General features: G+C 34.3%; 1 protein-coding gene across 3 annotated transcripts in view; it reads left to right on the top strand.

Annotated features, from left to right (window-relative positions):
- Scp2 (Sarcoplasmic calcium-binding protein 2) overlaps positions 1-16,784 on the top strand; it is a 242,458-nt gene that overhangs the window by 146,891 nt on the left and 78,783 nt on the right. Inside the window, exon 1 of one of the 3 annotated variants that reach the window (XM_072540840.1) lies at positions 157-294. The exons of the other annotated variants lie outside the window; for them this stretch is intronic. The gene's annotated coding sequence lies outside the window, so the exon portion shown is untranslated. Of the gene's footprint in view, positions 1-156; positions 295-16,784 lie in introns of those variants that run through there. 3 annotated transcript variants of the gene reach the window in all.

The raw sequence follows: 16,784 nt of genomic DNA, 5'->3' as shown, positions 1-16,784 counted from the left end.
CTTAAAGTAAGGGTAGTAATTTCCACAACAAGGTATTAAGTAGTTTAAAGTGCATCTGTACCAATCGTATTTAGAGATCAAATGACACTCGTTACCCGTATCTCTCCTACATGCACTTTATAGAAAAAAAGTATCACGTAAACAAATCTCGGGAGATATTATTTAACATCACTTAATAGCTTCTCTGCGGTATAGCGCAAAAAGTATTCGAAGTCTTTGCTGAAAGCATATAATATATGTTTTTATAGTGGCAGTTACTTTTTCCATTATACTTTAACAGAGACAAGTGACTGGGTGAGTAATAAATGTTTTATAGTGTATATGTTTCATTAATATTTTAAGCAAAATATAAAATGTATGTTATTTCCACAGCATTCTTTATTATTATTATTTTGGTGATCATTTTTCACCCCTACACGTTATTTGACTCTTAGCAATTTTAATGAAGATTAAATTCTTCCTATTTTGAAACGTTTTGTCCTAAAGTATTATTATTCAGTATTATTTTTCATTGAGTACATATTTCTGTAATTCTCCTTTCCTCTAATTTCTCCTTTAAGAAGGTTAGCTATTACTACGGCTATCTCATTTCATCCTGCTGCTCTACACAGCTCAGCAAAGTTACAATTGTACCATTGCCTCAAATTTTTAAGTTAGGGTATGCGTCGTCGGCTTGTTTTGCCCAGTATATTTCTCTGTATAATGGTCTGCAGTAACGCATATCTTTCACCTTTAACGACATGACCTAGATACTGCAATTTTCTTATTTTAATTGTATTTAATATCTCCTATTTTCTCTTCATTATTTTTAAATCGTCGTTAAAATTCTTCTATTAGCCTACATGTAAAACGCTTCTATTCAGTTACTTATATTCTTTTTTGGTATCCAAGCCTCCATTCCATATAATAACAGAGATAACACATAACACCTCGGTATTTGTACCTTTCGTTGCAGACTGAAATCATTGCTGCAAACTATTTTCCTCATATTATTGAATGTTGATCGGGCTTTTCCTATACATGACTTGATCTACTGTGTATAATTTTTGTTGTTGGTTACAATTGTTCTTAAATATGTATATTTCTTCACCTTTTGAACGAGATTGTCCCTAATAGATAAGGCTTTTTGTTCTTGTGTCTTTGCATATCATGAATTTTATCTTTTTGATATTTAAAGTAAGTCCGGCCACTTAGCTACTATCTACAATCTTATTCATCAGAACCTGCAATTTCTTTAACCGAATTTGCGATTACTAACGTATCATCGGCGATTCTGATGCTATTTTTAGCTTCTCTGTTGACGTTAATTCCACTTGATGTTTCCTTTAGTGATTTCTGAACTATCTTTCCTGAATATAGGTTAAAGAGCAGAGAAAAAAGTATGCATCCCTGCCTACTCCTCGTTGTATTTCTATTTTTTCTGAAAGTCCGTTGCCTACTTTTACAGATGCAACTTGATTAAAGTAAAGGTTTGATATTATTCTAATATCTTTCAAATCCAGATATTTATCTTAAAGTAGCCGTAAAAGGCAATTATGTAAAACTTTGTCAACTGCCTTGTTATAATCAAGAAAAAAGATATAAAGAAGTTGGTTAATATCCATACATCTTTCCGCTACTACATTAACCCTCGAGCAGACGCGCCTATAATTATCGCGTGAGTGGACACGTGGTGCAAATATGCTACCAGCAGCAAATTAAAGTTCTAGAACTGTTTAAATGGCTTATAAGTAAATACAGTTTTAGGAATAGCATAAAATAATGCTAAGGGCCACATTCTGGTGTTTCGCGAAACAGAATATCCCCCACATAATTGGTCGACTGTATCGACGCCACCCTTGGTCTTATTGTAGTCAAGAATTATCTCGGGCTTTTCAGTTTTTTCGTTAATTTTTCCATCATCATGCATAGTAGAAAGTAATACTACAGATTTTGACTTTTTCGGAACGTAAGACACAACTCTGTTTGAAAACCATGGCACGAAGATCCAATTGCACGTTCTTTGTGGGGCAAAAACTCAGGAGGTATTTCTGATTAATTTTTTCGCAGAGTACCAATGGTTGTAATTTTTTGTTTTAAATGTGAACATGCCAAAGGATAGCTGGTGTACCAATTATCGGTGGTCAGATTTCTATTAGTACCTTTTATATGCGCAACTAGTCTGTTTACTATATCAGATGGAGAGTTAGATTTACACTAGGGCCCATCAGGCTGTTTGCCACAGTAAACTTCAAAAGCACTGGTATAATAAGTTTCGGCATCGCAAAGCGCAAAAATTTTTAAATCGTATTTGGCCGGTTTATTCGGGATATATTGGATAAAGCTGCATCGTTCTCTGAAAGGTTTCAGTGTTTCATCTATGGTTACATAGTAACTGTGATTATAATATTTCTTACAGTTGTGTTTAAACTTGTCTAAAAATACTCTAATTGCCGCCAGTTTATCCAATTTTTTACGTTGTTCTCGTGTTTCTTTATCGTCAAACCTTATACATTGCAGCAATAATTGAAACCGCCTATAGCTCATGCAGGCCCTCAAAATTGGCAAACCTGTTCCGTCATTTATCCACAGTTCCTGGACATTAGTACGACTTCCTTTTTTAGTACCGATTAGAAACAATAATCCAAACAAAGCCATTATTTTAGATTTACTTGTAACTTTAACTGCTCTTTCTCTGCTATAATTAACCGCCTTTCTCTTTTTTTAATATACAGATTTGTAAAATGCACGATATCATTTATATTGCTATCATCAATTAATTTCAAAAAAGCCTCAATCTCGGTGGGAACGTTTTTTGCAGTCCCTTTCGGACCAGGATTCGTTTTTAAAAGATTTTTTGAACTGGTATTGGAAGTTTGTGAATGGTAACTAGTTTTTCTCCATTTGGTTTTCTTGTTTCTACCGGTATAAAAGTTATTACCGATTTCGCCAGGCAGACTGTCAGAATCTACTTCCATATCAGAACCGGAGTCACTAGCATAAACAGCCTTATTTTCCTCAATGTCTTCCAACTCTATCTCTGAACATGAATTATAGTCTTCTTTGGTTACAATCTCTCCGTCTTCTTCGCTCCATTCTCTGTCATCTGAGTCATTAATTTTTTCTATATCAGACATATTTTCTAAAATGTTTCGAAGCTCTTCCTCCGTAAGTCCTTTTGCCCTAATATAGAGTAAAATGTAAGTTTTGGCAACGCTGTAATACAAAGAAACTGATAAACGACATTTTTTAGCAATCTAAAATTAGTAGTAGCAGAAAAAATATTATTATAAAGAAAAAAATTAAAATTAATTCACTTACATAACTGGACACGTTAACGAAATTAAATCGCACAAATTCAATTAACACTTCCTCGTCAATTTCTAGGAAGATACTAAGAGGTATAAAAACAAATAACCCAATAGTCACGCGCCACCCACTCATAAAGTAATATTGGTAGCACTATTGCACCAGCGCCTCCACTCGAGGGTTAAGGGCAAACAACTTGTCTCCATTGCGTTTCTGAATATCTGGCTCCAGTTTTCTAAAAATATTTTATGTGCAATTTTTAAAAATATCTTTAGAGTGTGGCTCATTAAGCTATTAGTTCGATGGTCACAGCATTCCCTAACGTTAGTTTTTTACTTAAGTTAAGAAAGTTGACTTAATCCATTCTTTTGGAATGACGGCTGTATCATATATGGTGTTTTATAAGTCTTTTATATATCTGTTATCATCTGCGATTAATTTAATAGTTTCTGGTGGTGTCTTGTCGGGGCCTGTAGCTTTATTATCTTTCGCCAGTTTTACTGCATGCATGGCATCTTCTTTTGTTATACTGGGCCCAGTTTCTTTACTACTGCATAGTTCCATGTTTTCTATTTGCCTCTTGTGTGTGCGTGGTTGGAATATTGACTGCATAACCTATGGTTTCATTCTCCTAATCATGTTTGACGGAGATATTTGCCTCTTATATTTAAATAATTCATATATGTATTGTTTACATCTTTTTATTTTCTTGTTATTGTCAAGGATAATTTTACCGTTTTATCTAATAAGATACTACTGTGATTTGTTTTTCGAATACCGGCCAGTTCGTTTAACTTTCTATGTATATTAAAATCATCAGGCCTTTCCAATAGTACTTCTATTTCCTCGCACTCGTACCATTTTTCCTTAGCTTCTCTTAGTTTCTTTCTAATTAAACTATAAATATATGTCATTATACTTTTCGATGTCTACGTTCTTATACAATATTCTAATTTCCATTAATTGTAGTATCTCATCATTCATTCATGATTTTAATGTGTTTTTCCTATTTAAGATCTGCTTCGTTGAATTTAGCATTATGTTTTTAAATGTTTCCCATTTTCTATTCGAATTTTCTTTTGGATTGATAATATTAATGTTTATTTTCTCATTAATTTTTTTGGACAGCTGATCTACTACAAATAAATCTTTAAAAAATGAACGTTGTATTTGATTCTGATTGCAGCGTGTAGTTGTTTTTTTTTTTTAAATCTGAGATCGAGTGTTACAACAACCGATTTATGGTCTGTGAAGGGTATGTTTTTGCTGATTAAATGGAGTTTAAAAACCATGGAGTTTATTGGAGTTTTTTTTATATAAAAACATAATCTATCTGGTTTCTAATAACTTTGCTATTACTATCGTCAGGCGATCTACAGGTGTAGAGTCTACGATTAGGTCATTTAAAGTAAGTTTTTGAAAGTACCAGACTGTTTTCTTGACACAACTCAACCAATTTGCCCCCTACCTTATTTCTTAAATTGAGTCCATAGTTCCCAACAATATCTTCTACTTATTTGTTTAAATTGCCTTAATAATCGTAATATCTAAGAGTTTTAAAATTGAAATGCTGGTTTTACATGCGCTTCTAATATTCTACCGGAAACGTTTCACGCTCAGACGGCACTTCCGAATTGGTTTACGACCGCCCTTTTCTTACTACGCCAAACAAAGTGTATCTACGGACGGAAATGATTTTTTATGTTTTATACTTGTATTGTACATTTGTGCATTGTGCAGGAACAAAATCTACCAAGTTTTCACTACAGATAGATGAGTCAACAGATGTAGCTGGGTTAGCAATTATAATAGCATTTGTGCGGTACCAGTACTTGGAGTCTTTTCAAGAGGATCTACTTTTTTGCAAACCTTTGACAACTAACACAACTGGTGCCAAAATTTTGAAGTTCATAGAAAGCTTTTTCAAAGAGATATAGGAATAGCATTCCCTGGGATAATTGCGTCGGTGTGTGCACAGACGACGCAAAAGCGATGACTGAAAGAACTTCGGGCATCATTTTAAGAATAAAGGAAAATTCCAAGGAATGCAGCAGTAGCAACTATATCCTTCACCGCCATAGCCTCGCTGTGAAAAAAACGGCGCCTTCCTTAAAAGTAGTCTTGAATGAAACCGTGAAGATAATTAATTTTATCAAATCACGACCACTGAATACAAGTCTATTTGTAGTGATGTACGATCACATGGGCAGTATACATTCGTCTTTACTTCTTCATACGGAAGTAAGGTGGCTTTCTCGCAGTAAATGTTTAGCTAAGCACTTTGAAATGAGAGCTTAAGTTAGAACCTTCCTAATTGACAGCAATTTTGCCTTGGGTGATCGATTGTTAACGAGCATTGGTTAATTAAATTGGCATTTTTAACAGACATGTTTAACAAGGTCAATGAAGTTAGTCTCTTACTTCAGGAAAAGACAATAATTGTCTTTACCGCCAATGATAAAATACAAGCGTGTATGAAGAAATTAATTATTTGGACAGAATCGGTGAAAACTAAAAATCTGAATAGCTTTCCACTAATCACAGAATTTAGAAAAGAACTAGAATCGGACATACCTCAAGCTGTCTTTAACGAGTTTCACCCTCATCTGCTGAATTTATTTAAAAACTTCCCTAATTATTTTCCTCGGAAATTCCACGACAAAAAACAAAAAAACTTCTGGGTTGCAGATCCATAGTTGCAGCCAGCTTCCTTAACATCTTAGCAGTATGAGTGCCTGATAGATTTGACAGCAGATTTTTGATGTCAACTCAAAGACGAATTTAAAATTTTGTCGACGAATGTAAAATCATGCATGAATTAGACAGGAATCTCACTAATCAACACTACATATAAAATATTGGCTTCGATATTATTAAAAAGATTAGTACCATGCGCCGAAGAAATAGTTGGTGACTACCAGTGTGGTTTCAGGCCTGGCAGATCGACTATTGATCAAATATTTACAATAAGACAAATGCTTGAAAAGTATTGGGAATATAATCATGACCTGCATCAGATTTTTATAGACTACAAATAGGCTTATGATTCAATTAATCGTGCAACATTATGAAAGGCAATGATCGAGCTCGGCGTACCCAAGAAACTAGCTGCGGTAACACAAATGTGTGCAAGTAACTCTTTTGCACAAGTTAGAATAGGGGGAGAAATATTAAATGCTTTCTGCGTAAATTCTGGACTGAGACAGGGAGATCCGTTGTCCGCATTATTGTTTAACCTGGCCTTAGAATATGTCGTGCGAAAAATATATCCAAAAATCAAACCAGACATAACTGCTCGGGGAGCAAAAATCATACTCGCCTTTGCCGATGACGTAGACGCAGTAGCACAATCAACATTAGAAATTAAGGATATTTTCTCGAGCTTTGAAGAAGCTGTATTAAACATCGGTCTAAAAATAAATGAAGGCAAAACAAAATACATGGTCATCTCAAAACAAGAACGACGGCGACTAAGGCAAAACATTACTATAAATGATTACAACTTCGAAGTGGTTAAAGAATTTAAATATCTAGGAGCAACAATCACAAATAACAACAAATTGGAGCGAGAAGTTGAAACGAGAATAATGGCAGGAAACAGATCTTTCTTTGCAATTCAACATCTAATGAAGTCAAAACTTCTTTCACGGCGTTCAAAAATCCGGATATATAAGACCATAATACGACCAGCAGTCGCGTATGGAAGCGAAACATAGACGCTAACAAAAAGAAAAATAAATAAATTGCTGGTGTGGGAACGTAAAATTCTTCGAATGATATATGGCCTTTGCAGATACAGCGTGACAAACGAATGGAGGGGCAGATACAATAACGAGCTAGAGTCTCTATTCGGAAAAGAAAATCTAGTCAGATATAAAGGCCAATAGACTCAGATAGGCAGGGCATGTGATACGCAGTAAGAACAATCGCCTTGTAATCAATGTGTTCTGGGAAAGGCCAGAGGGAAGAAGGTCTGTAGGGCGGCCTAGAAAAAGGTGGAAAGATGCAGTCAAAGAAGATCTAGAGAAAATGGAAGTGCGACAATTCGAATTACTGGCACATGACCGACAAACATGCAATAGTAAACGCGGCAAAGACTCACGAAGAGTTGTAGCGGTATTGATGATGATGATGATGATTTTATATGTAATTAAACTTCTTATGTTTGCGATTGAAACGAAAAATTTAATAAAGTGAATAGAACATGTTTGTTAATATCTCCCCTCACCCGCCCAACTAATATCTCTTGTTCACTGAGGCACCTATTTCTGTCTTGAATAGTGCTCCTCGACCAAAAAGCTAGTGACGGGACATGGACTGGTGGTGGGAAACGCTGGTGTAGACTTATATTTTAATTATAGAGCTTGATCTTTTTGCATCTCAATTAATTCTTATTGTCCAAATGCTTTTTGGGTCATAAGTATATTGGAAATGGAAACCTTGACTTATTTTAATTTTAAATTAATCCAGAAAAAATCAAGAGACTATTTAAAATATTTCAAATTTTGAAATCTGTTTAAGTATTCTGTTAATATTCCTTCTAGCTTTTTTATAAACTCTTTGAGATTTTGTTGTTTAATATTGGGAAAAAAAATTTAATTCGAGAAAAATAGCAAATGTTTTATATCTAATGTCCTTTTGAAATAATTCTAATTTAGTTTTAAAAGTACATATGCAGCGTGAGAGGTCAGATATTATTTTATCTTTTTCCTCTTCCCGTATATGTAAACTAAGTGATTGTAAATGTTCCATGGTATCATTAAAAATCTTACGTCTGGTAACCGGTTGTCATCGTTTAATTCTGAATAAGTTATTTCCTTGTCTTTTAGAAATGCAGTAATCGGATCAATCAAATCTACAAATCGATGTAATACGTTGTAGCTAGATATCCATCTAACAATGCAAAATATATTAATGTTACTGGAACGTTTTCCATCTTTTAATTCCTCAAGGATCAATTTTTGAATTGTCGATGATTTTTTACATTGATGCAAATGTCATTTACAATGTGTAACACTGTTTTCATAACATCAGGATATGTTAAACATTTTATAACGAGATGTTCTCGGTGAGTTATGCAGTGAATCGGTATAAATTTTAGAGTCTGACAATCATCTCTTGAAATGTCAATAAGCCCAACTTTTTTACCCAGCATTGCAAGAACTCCATCAGCTACAATTCTTACAAGTTTATTAAGGGTACATCAAAAGTTTTCATTATAATATAATTGTATACATTGTATAACTGGCATACAGTGTATGAATTTCTAATATCGACACTGCGGATTGACTCTTGAAGTGCCACTAAATCCAATAATTCTTCTTTAACGACGAAGTCAGGTGAAACAAAACGTATGAAAACTGAAAATTGCGGAAGATCTGTTGTAATATCTATGGATCCGTCAAGGGTTAAGCTGAACGGACTCAAATGATCTTCATTAGATGTAATAATTGCAGTTATGCATCGTTCGGTTGTGTGTCTTGAGATGGGGATTTGCAAAATAACTGTGTATAATGCTGCAATATTTGGATTTAACTCTTTGAGTAAATCTTCCAAGTTTGTTTTTAAAGGTCGTCAAAATTTTTTGTAATTTATTTAAATTTATTTTAAAGAAGGAATTTTATCTGATTTATTAATAATTTTATCTCAATTTGAAATTTGGTTGACAGTAAATAGAAAACTAAGGATAATTGGTTTCAGAATGGGGACGTAAATTACTAGTTTTATAATTTTTGACCGTAAAATTGCACATAACACCTAATGCTTTTTAATTATTGTTAATAAAAAAATTATTCTCTTCCTACTCATTCTATAGATTATTAAAGCTTCTATAAGACTAGTATCTTTTTTTTATTTTTGTTGTCTGTCATCATCATCCAGCCTTCATTTATTACGTCCACTGCTGGACATAGGTCTCTCTTAAACTCGTATATTCTTTAAGATTGTGTGCTCTTTTTTGCCAATTTGGCAAATTTGTGTAGGCGGTATTCCTCTACTGCGTTTGTCTGCGCTTGGCCGTGAGTCGTGCATTCTCGCAACATGACCGGTCCAGTTCTATTTCAGTTCCGCTATGCGTTCCACAACATCAGCAATACTCCTCACTTTTCGCAGATCTTCGTTTCTTATTCTGTCCCGTAACGTCACTCCCAACATAGACCGTTCCATTCGTCTCTGTGCCACTCTCAATTTCGAAACCGTAGTCTTAGTTAGAGTCATAGTTTTTGGTCCATAGGTCATGACCGGTAATACGCATTGGGCAACTACTTTTCTTTTGAGGCTAATTGGTGAGTCGGCCCTAAGTGTGTCTCGCAGTTTTCCAAAGGCTGCCCACGCTAAAGTAATCCGTCTTTGGATTGCGCATGTTTGGTTTCGTTATCCCTGCTGATTCTTATTTCATAACCCAAATACGTATATTTCTCCACCAGTTCTACCACTTTGTCTTGAATAGTTAAACGGTTTTTGACCATATTTGTCATAAACTTAGTTTTGGTCAAGTTCATTCTGGGGCTCACCTTCGAACATGCAAAATCCAATTCATTTAACAGATCTGTAGGTTCTTCTAAATTATATGTGATAAGGACAATGTCATCTGAGAAACGGAGATGGTTAAGCTTTTCGCCGTCTATCGTTACTCCTCTCTGGTCCCAATTGACCATCTTAAAGGCATACTCCAATGCCGTTATGAATAATTTCGGTAACAATGTATCTCCTTGCCTTATCCCATATTTTATTTTTATTGGTCCGGTTTTATCGTGTATCTTAACAGTCATAGTGGCATTTTTGTAAATATTGTAACTAAGTTCACTATACCTATGGTCAATCCTGCTGTCATTAATTGCATCTATAATGCTGTCTACAAGCCGATCGTTTCGAACGCTTTATGAAAATCTATGAAAGTGACGACAAAAGGTTTGTTGTATTCTATAGTTTCTAGAGTTTTCAATGAGTGTCTTTACTGTATGGCAGTGATCATTGGCACCATAATTTAAACAGAATCCTGCCTGCTCTCTCGGTTGGTAAAAATCTAATTTTTTCTCCAATCTTTTTTTTGGAGGGGTCAGTTTGTATTTCTGTTTGATCTTCTCGTCCACTTCCATATAACTCTTAGTAAAACTCTTTGAAGACCTATATTAATTGTCTCTACGTGATATTATTTCATTTTACTTGTTTCTTAATTTATAAATTTCGCATTTCCCATTCGTTAGCTTTCTACGTAGAACTTTTAGGCTGTTATTTTCCCCTTTACTGCGTATAATACTATCGGTTTTAAATTTCCTTAAATCGCTCCCGATTGCCTTCGAAACAGTTTTATTTATGCCTCTTAGAGTGTGGCTGTCTGTCGTCATATTTACACAGAAATTGATTAAATTTAATTAAACTTATTGAAAATTCAATTTTTTTTAATATTTACTTATATTTTAGTTTATTTTTCTTGCTGATGCGTTGAATAAAAGGTTAGGGGATAAAAGTTATATTAAGATAGAAAAAAGAAAAAAGGCAACTCCCAAAAGGACAGTACACCTTATCTTTGTTTATAATGAATGTATAGTGATATACGGAATATCATATGATAGTATGGAAAATAATATACACACTATAAGGTGAATTGACTTTATTGACATGAAGAATGCCTCTGACTAAACAAAATAAACAACTCATCAAATCCTGACATGCGAGCCAATGCAAGGTAAGACTATAACAAATGTATTAAGATCTAAGAAACAAACAAGGTTACTACCAAAAGCACTGTACAGCATCTTCGGTTTAAATGAACGTAAAGCAACATACGAGATATCAAAATACTTAAAAATGGTCTCTGGCTCAGTACAAAATAAACAACTTATCAAGTCATAACATACGACATAGCGTATAAAATAGGAGGATATAACGAATATATTAAGATACAAAACAAACAAGGCGACTACCAAAAGGGCACTACACAATTTCTTTATATATAGCGACATACAAAATATCATAGTTATTATCATTACTAGTTAAAAGTTAAATTTTGACTTATTGACTTAAAGAATGCCTTTAGCTGAATACAAAATAAACAACTGATCCAATCCTAACATGAGATATAGCAAATAAAAGGGGAGGAAATAAATCAATTAGTTTTTAGTTGTTACGACAAATGACGAACACGATACTATAGCTTATTTGTAATGTACCGTTTTATGCATCTTTTGCTAAAAAACGTTTTATTTTGCAGTTTTAATAGTCATCAAAATAAATCTGCATAGAATATTTTTGGTATGATAAAAGAAAAGGATTTTAGTGAAACATCATATGTTCTAGAATCTCGATTCGTTAGAATCGGACCACAATCTAGTGTATCAATACGTTTTAAATCGTGCTTAGTAGTTAATAATAATGTTGTCTCAAATATCTACTAAATAGACTTGAAATTTGATTTTTTTTCTAATCTTTCATTAATTTTCTATATTTTATTACAACTATTTCTGATCTTATAAAACTACTTAGTTTATAGATATTTCGCGAAAACAAGGTACAAGGCTTGAGGTAGTTGTGTCCATTGTTCTCTCAGAAGCTCTTTTAATGGAAACTCATTGTAGATATTGCCCATATGTGGAGTAATTCTTCGTTGAAGCATGTCCCATACATGCTCAATGGGATTCAAGTCCGGTGATTGTGCTGGCCACGGCAATACATCAATACCTTCGTTATTCAACCAGTTTGTTACAATATGCGCAACATGTGGTCGAGCATTATCATGCATAAAGTAAAAATTTTCTCCAACAGCTGTAGCAAACGGGCGCACAACAGGTTCAAGAATAGTGTCCAAATATTGCTGACTTTTGAGAAAGCCACGTGGGAAAACGAGGTCAGTTCTTCCGTCAATCATGATTCCGCCCCATACCATTAATGTACCACCTCTATATGCATACACTTCTTGAAGATGTCGTAATCGTTCTCCATCTCCGGGTCGTCTCCAAACTCTTGTCCGACGAGAATCTGGATGAAATCCATATCTAGACTCGTTACTAAACAAAACTGTGGCCCAATCATTGTCAGTCCAATTCTGAAACTCTTGACACCAGGTTAATCTTGCAGCGCGATTGCCTCTAGATAGAGGTGGACTTCCCAGTGGTCGCCGACTACGAAGATTGGCTTCATGGAGACGATTCCTCACAGTACTGCTGCTAATTGTTACATTATGTGCAAGCTGTAATTCATTAACCAGCTCGGGTGCTGTGATTGTTGGCTGCCTTCTGGCATTTAAAATTAAATATTGGTCTTGAGCGACGGTTGTAGAGCGACCACGTCCTGGATGTTGCTCGGCTGGACTTCCAGTGTCTCTAAACCGACGCCACAAACGACTTACGACGCTTTGGGAGACACCCAACTGATCAGCAACTTGAGTTTGTCGCATACCAGCTTGAAAGAGGCCCAAGGCTCTATTCATCTCGTCCAACGTTAAATGTTGTCGTTGCATGGCAAAAAGACAATATCTTTAACTCACCTATTAAGTAAGAGTGGTATAAAGTGACTAAAATTAAAAATAAACAAGACATAAAAATGTCGATTTTTTTGTCCCTTATAAAAAACATTCTAAAACACATTGCTATCAGTTTTACAATTTTTTTTGATAAAATGTGAGTGTCTGTATTAACAATTATAGTACAAGCAAATTTATATGGTCATGAAATTTTTGTCATTGGTATTGTCAAATTATTAAAATATCCTTAGACTTTTGCGTTGTGTGTAAAAAGGCCAAAACAAAAAAATGCACTAGTTTGACAATTCATTGTGGAGTCTTCTCATATAAATGGTGTGATAAATGAAACAGGTCTGTCAAATATTTGGCTAAATAAACATCAGGTCAGAAAAACAAAAAAATATTAGTTCAATATTTTTTTTTAATCTATTGAATAACGCCAAACACGACCCACCAACCACGCAGCCTGTAGTGTGAAGGGGGGCAGTTTTAAAATATTACATAGGCACTCCATTTTTTATTCTAGATTTGGATTCTTCATAAAGAATAACTAACTTTTATAAGAAACATTTTTAAGAATTGTTGATAGATAGCGTTATATTAATATAAAAAGATTTATCATGATATTCTAGGAAAATTATAGAAACGGTTTAATATCTCGAGAAATACACTTCCAAATACAAAAAAACACGTTTTTAATATTTTTCAAAATTCTATCGAATGGCATCAAAACAAGTTCCTGCACCACTATCACCAGGTGGTGAATTCTAAAAAAAATTAAAGGTGGAAAGTAGAAAAAGTTTTATTTAAATTTTTTCCATTCGCAATAGGTGACATTACAGAACAATCATTACAGATTAGAAGTCTGCATACTAATTTTTATCCTGTGTACAGTTTTTTTTAAATGTTTTGTAGGATCGGAATCTGCAAAAAAAAATGGGGGTTTCTATTTAAGATTTGAAAGTTGCACCCCATCCCACCCCCAGGAGGTGGAGGGCTCCAAAAATGGGCTTTTTGGTTTTTCATGTGAAAGTGTATTTTTTGAGTTATTAAACCGATTCCATAATTTTCCTAGGGTACGATGATAAATAGTTTTTCCGATTAAAAGTCCATCTAACAAAAATTCGAAAAACATGTTTTCTAAAGAAGTTACTTATTTTTTTATGAGGAATCCCAATCTGCAATAAAAAAATTATGGTTCCTGTTTAAGATTTCAATGTTACCCCTCTCCTTGGTCTAGGGGGTGTGTGTGTAGGGGGATTTTTAATCTGAAGTTTCATTTGCAAAATATTTGACCGCCCTGCTTCTTTTATCACATCCTATATAAAACATTCATAAATAAAAATTTCAATTTTGTAACATGTAAACTGTATACCGTAACTCGTGCTTATGACTATAAACGTCACATGCACTTAATTTAAATAAATAAATATTGTAAGGCAAGTTACTAATGTTTCCGTCGAAGTAAAACTAAATATGCACTTCCAATGATTTTATTTCGTTAGACTTTCAATTTACTTTAGATATGAATAATATTCCTTGAGTTTGTTAATTTAGCTGATATACATCTAATTTACAAAGTAGACTTACGATGGAAAGCTACATTTGGATAAATTTGGCTATTATTCTTTGGCATTTTGTTTTCCTAATATAAATGGATTATAACAAGAGACACATAAAACTAGATTTATCCCCTAACTGGTATGGCGGGGTCATTTTAGACCCAAAAAAAATGCTTATTAAAATTCCAGAAAAAGGAGAACACCTGGCAACGCCGCCGTCCAGCTATTCGTCTTTGGCGTTGAGTACATTACTTGAACGTAGTCGCTGCAGTTGACTTTGTACTTTGTTGAGTGTTAGACGTCGATAGGGTCAAAATTGACCCCGCCATACCTTAAAAAGGCCAATTGTCAGTGATTTAGTTTTAAATAATTATGGCTAATTCAAGTGTCAGAACGAGACCCTTGACACAACAGGAGTTAGAAGACATAGCTGAACAGATTGGTGACAGCGATTTCGACATATCTAATGCAGAGACAATTGTTAGTGAGCAGGATACTGACTCTGAAGCTGGTGATCAAAGTGACACTGGGAATAATAACGATCAAATCTTAGGTACCGAATCGAGTAGTGAGGATGACATTAGTGATAACGAACAGCAAAGTTACTATTACGGGAGAAATAGAAAAAAAATGGTCAAAGCAAGCTCCTGCGTCGAGCCGAACTAGTGCAACAAATATCGTGTCACATGTACCAGGACTTGCTGGACCAGCACGAATAAACAAACCTATGACTCCTGCTGAAGCATTCCAACTGTTAGTTGATGATAAAATAATTGACCAGATTATTGAGAGGACCAATGAAAAAATAACCAGTTTGCAAACAAATTATGGAGATAACGCTTTAGGATGCAGTACAATAAACCATGTTGACAAAATTGAAATGTTAGCATTTTTTGGTCTTCTATATTTGGCAGGCGTGTTCAAATCAAACAATGAAGTTATAAATTCCCTCTTTGCAACTGATGGTACTGGTCGTGATATATTCCGTTCCGTAATGACAGCAAAAAGGTTTACTTTTTTACTGACATCTTTGAGATTTGACGATCCGCAAACTAGAGACCAGCTTATTGTTAATGGAGACAAGCTGGCAGCAATTTCTGAAATTTTTCACCATTTTGTAAATAACTGTCAAACTAATTGTTCGTCTCGTGTGGAGAATACGTAACAGTGGATGAAATGCTCGTCGGTTTCCGTGGAAAATGTAAATTTAGAATGTATATAAAGAGTAATCCTGAAAAATACGAACTCAAAATAATGTGCCTGTGTGACGCCCGTACTCATTATCTAATCAATTCATTTGTTTATACTGGAAAACAAGATGCAATACCTAATCCAAAAAAGCTATCCATACCAACACTAAATGTTCTTTCGCTCACTGCACCAATAGTAAATTCCAATTGCAATGTAACTGGTGACAACTGGTTTTCTTCATTAGAGCTTATTGAAGAGCTACGCCGCTGTAAACTTACTTACGTTGATACTATGCGGAAAAATAAAAGAGATTTGCCAACGGAGTTTTTACCAAATAATCAACGTCTGGTTTATTCATCTATTTTTGGATTTACTAAAGACGTGACCCTGGTGTCCTACGTACCGAAAAAACACCGATCCGTTTGTCTAGCGTCCAGTCTCTATCATAACAACAAAGTATTGGAGACAGCTAAGAAACTACCGGATATTATAGACTTTTACAACATTACCAAAGTTGGGGTGGATGTACTGGATCAAACTTGTGCCAACTACAAAGTAGGACGGCGTACTAGAAGATGGCCACAAGCTATTTGGTTTCGGATCATGGATGTTGCTGGTGTCAATGGACATGTTTTATATAACGCTGCTAATCCAGAATCAGGGGTTGACACGGCAAAAATTCTTGATTGATTTAGGTAAACAGCTAATACACAATCACTTAGTTCGGCGTGCTGTTATGGTAAATATTCCCAGAGAATTGGGAGAACTTATTCGTCGAGTTGGCCACATCCCGGTAGACGACCAAAACTAGGCAAGGCAAAGAGCTCCTAAACGTGGGAGATGTTATATTTGCCCACGTAATGATAATAAACAATCACTTAGATGTCATAAGTGTGAAAAACATGTATGCAAAAACCATTGTGTTACATCAAATTTTTGTAGTAGGTGTAATATTGAATAGTTATCATCATGTTCATACTTGTTTGTTAAATTTTTTGTGTATAATTAAATATTTCTCATTTTCTTTTTGATCCTTTATTTAAACATTATTTAATAAGAATTTATTACTTTTTCAAAATACACGTGTGTTTTTTCGTTATTTTTTGAGATTTTTTACTTGGAGTGGTTTTTTAAGTCAACCCCATATATTTCTTTCTAGCAGTAAGTGATATAGAATTTTTTTGGTTTATGCAGTGTTATAATCATTAATATAATATTTTTTCATTAAAATTTGCTTAATTTTTGGTTTATTTACACAAAAAAATCCAAAGGTCAAATATGAC

Source organism: Diabrotica undecimpunctata, chromosome 8, assembly GCF_040954645.1.
Source record: "Diabrotica undecimpunctata isolate CICGRU chromosome 8, icDiaUnde3, whole genome shotgun sequence".
Lineage (NCBI taxonomy): Eukaryota > Metazoa > Arthropoda > Insecta > Coleoptera > Chrysomelidae > Diabrotica > Diabrotica undecimpunctata.
Note: the sequence above shows the minus strand (reverse complement) of the source record. Positions and strands in the feature narration are given on the sequence as shown.